The following is a 12,470-nucleotide window of genomic DNA, read 5'->3' on the forward strand; positions in this document are numbered from 1 at the left end:
TGGGGGAGTGGCTCCTTCCCAGCCTATTGAGCACCACTGGGCTTCAGTTTCACATGTAAATCCCTAAAAGGAAGCTGGATTAAAGTATCCTATAGAGTTCACAGAAGGAATACATTCAGTTTCCCTTTTCCCCTTTTAGGTCATTGAACTCTTAATTCAGTGGTCAACTTTCTATTTCCCATTTTAAAAATGAAAATGTCACTGTTTTCATCATTGCTTGGTTCTTTGATAGTTTTTGATAGTCAGCTAATGATCATCCTCTTTGTACTGGAAAGCAGCAAGCTCATTCCTTTATTCGTTGGTTCAGTAAAAAGTATGCATTTAATTCCCTGGTTGAGAGTAGGACACACGGCTGGCTCCCTGGTTACAGTGGTCATAGGCCATGCCCTGTCCTCAAGGTTTATAACCCAGAATGACACCAGAACTATGTTCAAAACGAAAGGTGTTTTTTTATTATTTTATTTTGCACTAAAACAAAAACACAGACTTTATTGAGGCACAGATACACTTCCCAGCAAGGAAGGGAAGGGTTTACAGTGCCCAGAACAACTGGTTCCTGTGTGCTTCTCACAGGAAGGTGGGAAGTGGGTGGGGACTGGCTGCAGCATTAAGGCCCAAGCAGCTCCCCAATGAGGAGCTCGGCAGGAAGAGAGGGGAGGGAGGCCTTAGAGGCGGAAGAGAGGGGGAAACAGAAGGGTCCTGAGGAAGGGGAAGAAGGAGGAGGTGGAGGAGGAGGGGTGGGGAGGGGAAGGAAGCCTTGTGGGAGGACCTGGCGGTGTAGGAAGGTGCTGGCCTCAGCTCGCGTACAGGGCTGACCAGCAGACCTCCCTGCACTGGGTGGGCCCAGCTGGGCCTGCTCCAGAGGGAGAAGTTGCTGCGGGACGAGGGGTCCGTGGAAGGACTCCGGGCCTGGAACACATGTACACGTGGTGGCCTTGGTTGGGTCCTGGCTTCTTCACAGTTCATATCACACATGGCCCCCTGTGGCCCCCGCAGAGGGTCATGGGCAGGGGTCCCCCAGCACAGACTTCCAGAGTGAGGTCCTTGCCTCCTTCTCCCCCTAGACCTCTGACGCCTTGGCCTGCCCCCCCACCCCTTTGCCCACCACCTCATCTCCTGGGGTGTTTGGAGTCACAGGGCGCACAGGCTCCAAATTGGGAGGAGCTTGGGGACGGCTGGAGGGTGGCTGGAGGTAGCTCATCGGTGTTTGGCCTCTGCTGGCGCCAGCCTGACTAGGCGGAGGCCTGGTTGAGCGCACACGGGCTTTGTTTTGGCGCATTTGTCCCTGGATTTATTGCCGAGCTCAGCGCTGACTGCTTGGGCACCGGCTCTTGTTGGGGATGAACTGAAGTGCAGGACCTCGAGCTGGATGCCTGACAACTCAGGAGGAAGCGGGGGCAAAGAGGTGGGCCCTGTTTTGCTGGCACAGAGATGTCGACACGCTCAAAGCTGCACCCACGGGTCAATGGTCAGAGCCCATCACCTCCGGCAGCAGGAAGGAGGCCTGGGAGGTGTCTAGAACCAGGTCCCGTCCCCAGCACACAGGAAATCCGGGAGCCATAGTTATGATGGCGGGTGCCGATGACTATCGACCAGCAGGTGAAGGCCCCTCCTGCTGTGGGTGGAGGCAGCCGTAGGTATCAACAGAGGCCTGTGTGGGACCCAGCCTGGCAATCCAGGTTACTGAGCAGGCCGACATCCACTTGTATCCTGGGTCCTCTTGAAGGCATTTCTGGGGAAGGGTTGGGGCAAAGGGAGAGGCAGAGCTAGATGCCCGGAACAGGAAGGGACTTAGACCAGCTCTTGATTTTAGCCAAGAAAGTGTGTTTGCTCCAAAAACTACAGCTCAAGGTCACACAGCCCAACTCTGGCAGGGCTGGATTCCGTGTCCATCCTTCCTGCTTTGTTGTTTGTGTAAGCAAAGCAGTTCTTAGAATTGCTCCCCAAGAGAATGGGAAAGAGGAAGCTAAAGGTGGCTGCCTCTAGAAAGCAGGGCTGGGGCTGGGATTAGGAAGACTGCTGGCACTATTTGGATTATGTTGTGTCAAAGCCCTCACCGCCCATCCCACTCATTCAATGCAACAAATGTTCAAAGAACACTGATGACATGCCAGATAGGATGCTGGGGACAACACGGGGACCTGAGCTCGCTCTTGGGGTCAGTGAGACTTCTAGGAAGTGATCTGGAGCTGAAACGTAAGGGCTGAAGCGCAGTAACCCAGGCAGAGGCTGTGATGGGCCTGTGGAGGGAGGAGATCCCGAGGGGAGGCCAAACGGGGGGCCAGAGTAGCAGCAGGAGGTGACCACCCTAGTTCGTGCAAGGAGATGATGGCCGCTTAGACTAGGGGAGCACCAGAGAAGACAGAGAAAAATGGAATGCAGAGGTGATGGAGAGCTGGACTATGCAGTACTTGCTGAGCAATTGAATGTGGGAAGGGAGGGGAGGGAGGAAGGACAACACTAACAATTCCCCGGCTCTGGGAGGAGCAGCCCAGAGGATGATGGTGCCATTTGGGGAGATGAGAAGCCTAGAAAAGCCAGTCTTGGGCACATCCTGCTACTCTGGACAGTGTTTGTCATGTGACCCGGGACTGTCAGTTCTCTTTCCTGGAAGAAAGAAGGTAGGAGGTGCACGTATCTAGGATAGCGCTGGACTAAGGAAGAGAAGGCATAACGGTACATGACACTGTCCTCGGAAGCAGAAAGAACTGTCTGAATGAATGTCTGCTGAGGAATAAGGTTGGGAGGGAAGGAAGGCTCATACTTTGCAGTGTACACCCGCTTCTCCACTACCGTTATCTCATTTCTGCTCATTTTTTAGGTGGGAGTTTCCATGGCTCTTCTGCAAACTAATCAAGGGGTCTTCCTAGAGGCCCTTCTTGAGCCAAGCCCAGCTGAGCTGAGCTGTGCCAGTATAAGTTACTGACTGCCCTCCTCCCTCCCCTCTCCCCGCCAGGAGGGGAACTGGCCTGCAGGGCAGTGGCTCTCAAACCTGACTGTACAATAAAATCAGCCTGGGAGCCTTTGAAATCAGCCAGGGTACTGCTACCCTGGCCCACACTCAACAGTTTCTGATTTAATTGGTCAAGGTATTGATATTTTTGCAAAAGCTCCTTGTTCTAATGTGCTGTTGGGTTTTGAGAACCAATTGCCTAGAAGGACTCAGAAATGAGAGGTTCATGCAAGCAAAAAGACAGAAGGGAGGGGTTGCCCACCAATTCAGGGTATGGTGAGGAAAGCCAAAATCAGAATTGCTTTTCAATGGCAGAGAGAAGATGACCTGGCAAGAGTGGACAGTGTGCAGGGGGACTGAGGACTAAAACAGAGGCTGGGCACAGACCAGAAAGAGCCTTGAAAGCCAGGCCTGGAAAGCCAGAGGTAAGAGGAGGGATTGAAGGTTCCTGAGCAGGAGACATAGTGAATTAGGACGTGATCAAGGCAGTGTGATGTTCAAGGCGCATGAAATCTGGCTCCCGAAGCCGCCCATCTCCTGCCCCTCACCTGCCTTCCCAGGTCACCCCTAATGAGAACAGGATGTGCAGCTCTCTCTGCACATCAGGCGAACTCTCCACCTGCAGCCTTTTCTCATTCTGGACGGCTTTGCTCCCCGCACCCCGAAGTTCTACTCCACTCACCTTTGAAGATTCCCACATTCCAGATGCCTCGCCTGAAGTCCAGTGGGCCCAGGAGTGACACTTCTGACTCCCCAGCTGCCGGGGCTACCTCCTCTGCCTCAGCCCTGAAGACACCATTCTATGAGGGGCTGTCATGTGTCCGTAGCCCACCAGGCAGAGAGCTCTGAGGGGCCCAGAGCCAGAACTGGTGGCGACTGGTCCCTGGTCTGTGACTCAAGGCCAAGCCAAAGGTAGGGGCAGTGACGTCCATTGAATGAATAACCAATCCTCAGTGCTTTGAGAATAGTATTTCCTACTAAGCTCTGTTTCTCTACGAAGGAAGCTGCCCCTGGGCAAACAAACAAACAACAAAACAGCATTGGTTGGGTGGCTGAGCCAAACCACAGTCAGGAGTGAGGTCAGGGGCCTAGAGGAGCCTTGCCAGGTCACCTGCATCCCAGTGATCAATGGGGCAGGGGCTGTGTTCAGGTCCCCAGAATGATCACATGGGTCTGTGTTCAGGACACATAGAATAATCACATGGGGCTGTGTTCAGGACACATAGAATGATCACATGGGGCTGTGTTCAGATTACATAGAATGATCACATGGGGCTGTGTTCAGGTCGCATAGAGTGATCACATGGGGCTGTGTTCAGGCCTCCAGAATGATCACATGGGGCTGTGTTCAGATCACATAGAATGATCACATGGGGTCACATAGAGTAATCACATGGGGCTGTGTTCAGGACACATAGAATAATCACTTGGGGCTGTGTTCAGGACACATAGAATAATCACATGGGGCTGTGTTCAGGACACATAGAATAATCACTTGGGGCTGTGTTCAGGACACATAGAATGATCACATGGGGCTGTGTTCAGATTACATAGAATGATCACATGGGGCTGTGTTCAGGTCGCATAGAGTGATCACATGGGGCTGTGTTCAGGCCTCCAGAATGATCACATGGGGCTGTGTTCAGATCACATAGAATGATCACATGGGGCTGTGTTCAGATCACACAGAATGATCACATGGGGGCTGTGTTCAGGTCCCCAGAATGGTCACGTGGCTGCAAGCCGCTGAAGGGCTTTGGCCAGGATCACAGCAAGCAATGGATGCACACCTTAAAGGCCAGCCTCTCGGCTTCCTGGACCGGGGTGGGGACAGTACACGTAGACTAGGGTCAAGTTCTTCCCTTCCCTTTCCATGTGCAGATCTTGTGCGGCTGAGGAGGGCCCAACCCTCAGTATCCAGAGCCTGAAGCTCCTCTTGTTTCCATAGCAACTCATGCCCCCTGCTGAGTGGCAAGTAGACACTCAGGCCTAATTCAGCAGCATGGGGGTAGTTGTGCTGTCCTTACCCCAATAGCCGCTACACTTGAGTCTGAAGCTGAAATAGGAGGTGTAGGCTGGGCTCTGTACCTGGTCACCTTGCTGTCCCAATGGCCGCACCCAGTGTGCCCAAAATGCGAGCCGTGTCCTGGCAGTACAGCGTTGGCTCTGGACCACACTAATGGTCCAGCTCACCCCACACAGCATCTGGAGGGCAAACTGCTGGTGCCTCGCACCCCAGAGCCCAGAGACAAGGGGCACTCCAAGCCTCAAGGCCTGGCGTCCTGAGCACTTGCACGGGCGTTCTCTGAGATTCATGCATTTTAGACAATGTTAAATATTCTCTTTATTTTCATTGTGGTATTTGAGTTGGTCATATATTCAGATGATTCAGAAATAAAAAAAAAAGTTTTATTCTAACTCCTGACCCCACCTACCCAATTTCCCAGCTTCAGCCTCTTATACATAAACCACTCTTGTTGTCTGTATGGCCTTCTAGCATTAATTTTTGTGCAGATATAAACAAACATAAATATATTCCCTTTTTAAGTTTTTAAAAAAATCTTTATTGTTGAAAGGTCCTCCTTTTTCCCCATTAACCTCTTCCAGCCTGCTCCTGCCCCCCACTGCCCCTCCTCCCCAGGCTCACCACCCCATGGTCCATGTCCATGGATTATGCATATATGCATACAAATTCATTGGTTGATCTCTTCCTACCCATCTTCCTCAGCCTTCCCTCTGAGGTTCAACAGTCTGTTCATGCTTCTATGACTCTGGGTCTATTTTTGATCATCAGTTTATTTGGTTCATTAGATTCCACATATGAGTGAGATTATGTGGTACTTCTCTTTCTCCAACTGGCTTATTTCTCTTAGCATAATACTCTCCAGGTCCATCCATGCTGTTGCAAATGGTAAGAGTTCTTTCTTTTTTAATGACCCATAGTATTCTATTGTGTAGATGCACCACAGCTTTTTTTATGTACTTATCTGCTGATGGGCACTTAGGCTGTTTCCAAATCTTAGCTATTGTAAATTGCGCTATGAACATAGGGGTGCCTATATCCTTTCTGATTGGTGTTTCTGGTTTTTTAGGATATATTCCTAGAAGTGGGATCACTGGGTCAAATGGGAGTTCCAGTTTTAATTTTTTGAGGAAACTCCATACTTTTTCCCATCATAAATATATTCTTATTCCCCCTCCCCCTTTTACATAGAAATTGGGGTACTGTATGGATTATTTTTGCATCCTGCCATTTTCATGTGCTAGCTGTCCTGAGATATTTTCACAGGGCGTGGAGAACTGCATTCTCTTTTTCACAGCTGTGTACTATTGTGTGAATGCACCATGCTTTATTTATCCGCCCCTCTCCACATGGACACGGGTGTTTCCGGCCTCTCGCTCACCCATGCGCACCACTCTGCAAACAGTAATGGGATTTACCTGTCACTTGACTTCATGCTGGTTTAAGTGTAGCTGTAAAAAAATTCTCAGGGGTGAAATTGCTGAGTAAAAAAGTAAATGCATTTTTAATTTTGATAGGATTTGCCAACGAGCTCCCCAAAGGATCATACCATTTTGCTTTCTTGGCAGCAATTCATGAAAGAGCTGGCTTCCGCTATTTATTACAGAACATGTTGTAAAATTTTTGGACTGGATTTTTGCCAACTTGATAGGTGAAAAATGATATCCTTACATAGTGTTGACTTGCATTATTCTTATTATAAGTGAGCTCAAACATCCTTTCATATGGGTAAGAGACCTACTTATTTTTCTGTGACCTGTTACTGTTTCTTGATGATATTTCAATTGCTTTTTTGATATTATTTTCTACACAGTTTCTAGGTGGAAACTTTACTCTCATTTATGAACATTTATTCTAAGGATCTGAGCTAAGTCCTTCAATAGGTGCATTTGTTTAAACCTTACAGCAAGCCTGGGTGTTGGGTATGGCCACCCAACTCATTAAAACAATGAGACAACTGAGGTTCAGAGTAGTTAGGTAACTGACTGTAGGCCACACAGCCAGTAAGAGGCAAAACTGATGTTCTGATGTAAGGTTGTCTTATTCGTAACGTCTTTCTTCTTAATCGCCAACAGCACTGTTTTTCTTAGGCAGAGACCAGAATGGGTGAATTCAGAGTGGCTTTCATGTCCCAAGCAAATATGACAGAGCAGGGTTTGCTGAGATTATGCTGGGTGGCCTCCGAGGCCCCGCTGAGATTAGAAACAGGCCCTGCCTAATCCGCCCAGTGACTAATCCACAGGAGATTGACTGCACATCCCCCAGGAAAGCTTCCCACCGGGCGGCTGAAGCCAAGAGGAAACAGAAATGACAAGTGGCTGAAACTACACCGGAAAAGGACGACACTGAGTCAGGCATCAAAGAGTGTGTGTGGCCACTGGGAGCCAACACAGAACCAAACTTTACCCCATAGTGCACTGGTTCTCAACCTTCCTAATGCAGACCCTTTAATGCAGTTCCTCATGTTGTGGTAACTCCCAATTTCATTGTTACAAGTGGAACATAATTAAAGCATAGTGATTAATCACAAAACAATATGTAATTATATATGTGTTTTCCGATGGTCTTTGGCGATCCCTGTGAAAGGGTCATTCAATCCCCAAAGGGGTCGCGACCCACAGGTTGAGAACCGCTGCTAGTGGCTTCCCATTAGGAGCCCAGAAAAACATTAAGTATTGCTGCTCCTTTTGCTCCTGCCATCTCACCTGGTTCTTCCTCAAACAGCGTGGCCCGCACTCAGAGCTCAGTTCCTGGGAAGGGTCGTTCCCCCTCTCAGCCGTCATCTCTGTTTAATGTTGCTTGTGCTGTGGATGAAAAATAGAGCTGGCCCCAAAGAGAAAAAGAGATAAAACCGTGGCTCGTTTTTGGCATTTGACAAATCTGCAAGATTTGATGCAAGTGCATTACCAGATGGTTAAGACCCTGGGTTTCCCCTCGGAGAGTGTGAGGACAGACTCCCCGAGTAATGGAATCGTGGCCGTTTCAAAAGCATAGCCAAGATGCCCTTCGCACACTTTGCAACAGTTGTGTTCTAAAAGCCATCTTCCTCACAGGAGGCCTCCCGTTTTCTTTCACTTTAGTTTATTGTGACTCAGTAAAGTAGTAAAGCAAGCGAGGGGGCAGGCGTGTTCACGAGCGTGTGCTAACAAGGTCTGGGTGCTGCCTCCTGATCGCGCACAGGGGGGAGTGCGAGCGGCTTGGTGTTGCTGAGCATTTGATGAAAGTTTCCCTCAGGACACCGACGTTCAGCATTTCCCTTGGATGTAGATGTTCAGAGGCAGAAAAACTCCTGGAAATGGGTTTTCAGCATTGACGGCACAGGTGAGCTGGTGCGTGTAACCAGGAGCCTTTTTGAGCTGTAGCCACACCACAGAGCAGAGCATGGCAAACTTTTCTGTAAAGGGCAGATAGTAAGTAATACGGCTTTAAGGTTTCTGTCACAAGTACTCATCTCTGCCACCCATCACAGTGCACAAGCAGACATAGCCAACACATAAATGAATGGGAATGGCTTTGTGCCAATAAAACTTTATTTGAAAACGTAACAGGCAGTGGACAGGATATGGCCAGAGCCATGCAGCAAAGCATGAGTGCCTTCCTCCCGGGGTAGGAAATCCTGCTCTGGGAAGTGCCCTCTACACAAATTTCCAAATATGGTTGCCTCCAGCCACAAAAAGAACTAGCCACCACCAAAAGGATCATGGGGTGAGTTTTCCTCCAATTCTTTATTTTCATCATTCTTCTTGCTCTTGTCTCCTTCTATTTTTTATTATTTTTTAATCTTCACCCAAGGATATTTTTCCATTGATTTTTCAGATAGAGTGGAGGGGAGGAGGGAGAGAGGAGGAAGGACAGAGATAGAGAGAGAAACACTGACGCAAGAGAGAGACATCCATTGGCTGGGGATCAAACTCACAACAGAGGTACGGGCCCTTGAAAATCAAACCTACGACCCTCCAGTCCACAGGCTGATGCTCTAACTACTGAGAAACTGGCCAGGGCTTGTCTCCTTTTAGTCCTAAGCCATTTATGTAATACTTTTTCTATCATGTGCCATGGGTCTCTGCTCTTTTAAGTTCACTTTCTCAGCGCTCCTGCTGACCCTGGAGACACTGGGGGAAGAGTGGGCTCAGGGTCACTCACACTTGGGTTAAATCTTGGCTCAACCACTTATTTAAGAAGTTGCTTGACTACTGGGACTGTGCTTGTTCATCTTTTGAATGAGGCTTGAGGCAGATATTCCATAAAGTTACGATGATGTTTAGGAGTGGGAATGAAGCTTCACAAGTTACTATTCAATAAGTACTGAAAAATATACAAAATAAGTCTAAATGGTTACTACTAGTTAGTAGTCTCTGGCATTCTCTCTACTTTTATGAGTTTTTCCCCCGGACTTCCATATTTGATAAGGTTGGAAGCAGAGAAATCCTCTGATGAGAACACATAATTGGTTTGGGCACTGTTAAGCTGGCTCTGACTGACAAAACACAAGGTAACAGTGGTTAGACCAGAGAAGCTGGGCAGCATGGTGCCTGGATGGAGGCCCCTTCCATCCTGCACCTCTCACATCCACATTTTGTCCAAAGTGGCTGCTCTGGCTCTGGGGCAGGTAAACAATTAGAAAGGTCGGGCAGAAAGGGCGAGGAGCAGGAGACTTTGCCAAATCAGCCGGTGGCTCCCACAGATGCTCTCTGACACATAAACCTGCTTTACCTTCCACAGTCACTGCAGTCTCCTTGTGTCTTTGTTTACTTGCTTATTGTCTGTTTCCTTCAATAGAATATAAGCTTCAGGAGTTCAGGGCTTTGTTTTATTTGCACTGTTTCCCTCAAACCGGATACAAGGGCCGGCATGTTGAGGTGCACATCAAGAGTGTTTAGAGTGAATTCCAGAGTAAAGTCATTTCACATGGTCATACTGAAAGGATTAATTTTGTATCCTTTAGAGTGCTCAGTGCACAGTAGGTTCTCACTACAAATACCTGGTGAACACTGGAACAATGAGCAGAATATTAGTCAGCTTGGATTAGTGCCAGGAAACAATAATAATGAACTATAATTACATGCTAAAGAATATGCAAATTGTTTTACATCCTTTACCTCGTTTACCCTTCTACAACCCAAGGATAATAGTTGATAGCAATACTAGAAGCCCGGTGCACAAAATTCATACATAGGTAGGGTCCCTAGACCTGGCCGGCGATTAGGGCTGATCTGTGGGGAGAACAGGGGAGTGATCAGGGCCCCTGTTTGCCCCCGCCTTGGTTGGCCTGGTGCCGCCCGCTCACTGGTCCCACCTCCAACCACCAACGCTGGTCGGGGCCTGCAGGCTGGGGCAGCTCCTGCATTGAGCGTCTGCTCTCTGGTGGTCAGTGTGCATCATAGTGACCGGTCATTCTGCCATTTGGTTGATTTGTATATTAAGGGTTTTATATAAATAGATTATTACTAGTAGTAGCAGTACTAGTACTAGTTGTAGCAGTACTAGTGGTAGCAGTTCTAGTGGTAGTGCAACCAAAACCAAGCTTCGCCTGCCTGCTATCATGAAAGCCAAACTCCTGAGACAGATGCTGGTGAAAAAGGAGAGAGGTTTATTCAAGTGCCGGTTACCTGATAAGATGGGAGATTCTTGTTGCAAAGCCCATCTCCCCTCTCAGTGCAGGCAGAGGTTTTATAAGAGGCAGAAGGAAACCAGAACAAAGAAATCTAGGGGAGGGGATTGAAAAGCTATCTATGTGCAGACCAGCTCAGTCCATTCCAATAAGGACTTCTAAATTGGTCAAGTGATGGTATGGTGTGCGTCATACTGGTCTTCATTATCCTGGTTCTACGGTTAAAGGTCAGCAAATCTCCTGAAATTGGGATGACTGAAGGTCGAAGTCTGCATCTTCTGAGTTAGTTCTTAGGATTGTTATACAGGCATGCTGTTTATCTACAAGCTACGTACTAGTCAGAGAAGGCATTTAGAGAAACAATGACAAAAGAAAGGTGGGATGGGTTACAGTAGTGGCAGCAGTGCTAGTGGTAGCAGTACTAGTGATAGCAGTACTAGTGGAAGTATTAGTGGCAATAGTAGTGGTAATAGTAGTAGCAGTACTAGTGGTAGGACTAGAATTAGTAGCAGTGGTAGTAGTAGCAGCACTAGTGGTAGTAGCAGTAGCAATATTAGTGGTAGCAGTAACAGTACTAGTGGTAGTAGCAGTACCAATGGTAGTAGCAGCGGCAGCAGTACATGTGGTAGTAGCAGTACTAGTGGTAGTAGCAGTAGCAATACTAGTGGTAGCAATAGCAATATGAGTGGTAGAATTAGCAGTACTAGTGGGAGTAGCAACAGTAGCAGCAACAGTCACCTCATTTTAATGATAACAAAACTAGACTTCAGGGAACTTAAATAACTCTCTCAAGGTCATGCCACTGAAAGAATGGTAAAACCAGGACTTGACTGACCCCGGTGTATCAGATTGTAAGGTCAGTAATCTTAAACACCAGACTGTATTGCCCACAATGGACCCTACTAAATGAGGTGGATAGATTGAGGTGATTTCAGGATTCCTGGACTAATTAGAATAAGAGATGTTGGAGGTGCAGTAGCCCAGGCTTTAATATGCGTGGCAAAGACATACAAAGCAGCACTCTGCGAAGGAATTACTTTGTCATCGCCCATTGACTTGTCAGTGAGTCTGTCTGAACTTGCTCTATTATTTCATTATGATTAGTGATAGGCATTCAACTCAAATTCAAAGGAAAGTTAATGAAGTGAAGTTTAATAGTTAGCAAAGGAAGAAAAATAAATCAAGCTGGTAGGAAGCTAAACTTAAAGACTTTTTCCAAATGTTTGAAATCACATTTCTTTATAAAGAGCTAAGTGCCTGAACTTTTCTTTAATTAGTTAATTTGGGGGGATATCGTGCAGATAAAAATTATGAAATCATGACCGTAGGACAGGTTGAACAACTATAACCATAAAGTGATTTGGAATTCATTTTTTAAAAAAATACAAGTCAAAATTCTCCTGTTGGAGGCAGTGTGGGGTATCAGGAGACGTCTGGGACCTAGAAGCAGATACGTCAAACTGAAATGCTGGCTTTGCCACTCCCTGCCTGCGTTGTCAGTGTCTCCGCACGTCTCTGAGACTTGGTGTCCTCAATTTAAACAAAAAGGGGGGGCGGTAGGTGGGTACTAAAATCTCCTCCACTGTTCTGTCATGAAATATCAAAGGAAAAATCACTTCACACAGTGTCTGCCCGTTATAGGCGCCCTTGAAAAGCTGACTTGGGCTGGGAAACTGCAATATTCCTGATAGCACCATGATAATAAATAGCACGTTTCTGGGCTCTTATTAGGAGGCTAGCCAATGCAAATCGCCGAGCTCGTTCATTAGTTTTTCTTGGTCAAAGTTCATCTGGTTCTTTTTTTAAACACTTTTTAAAAATCGAGGCGCCCTGGCCGGTGTGGCTCCATTGGTTGAGCGTTGTCCCATGCTCTGAGAGGACTG

At 47.6% G+C, this 12,470-nt stretch overlaps 1 pseudogene; it reads right to left on the reverse strand.

Annotated features, from left to right (window-relative positions):
• Positions 1–607: 607 nt before the first annotated feature.
• Positions 608–11,209, reverse strand: LOC102752828 (annotated as a pseudogene).
• Between the last annotated feature and the right edge of the window lie 1,261 nt (positions 11,210–12,470).

The sequence above is a fragment of the Myotis davidii genome, unplaced genomic scaffold (genome assembly GCF_000327345.1).
Source record: "Myotis davidii unplaced genomic scaffold, ASM32734v1 scaffold189, whole genome shotgun sequence".
Lineage (NCBI taxonomy): Eukaryota > Metazoa > Chordata > Mammalia > Chiroptera > Vespertilionidae > Myotis > Myotis davidii.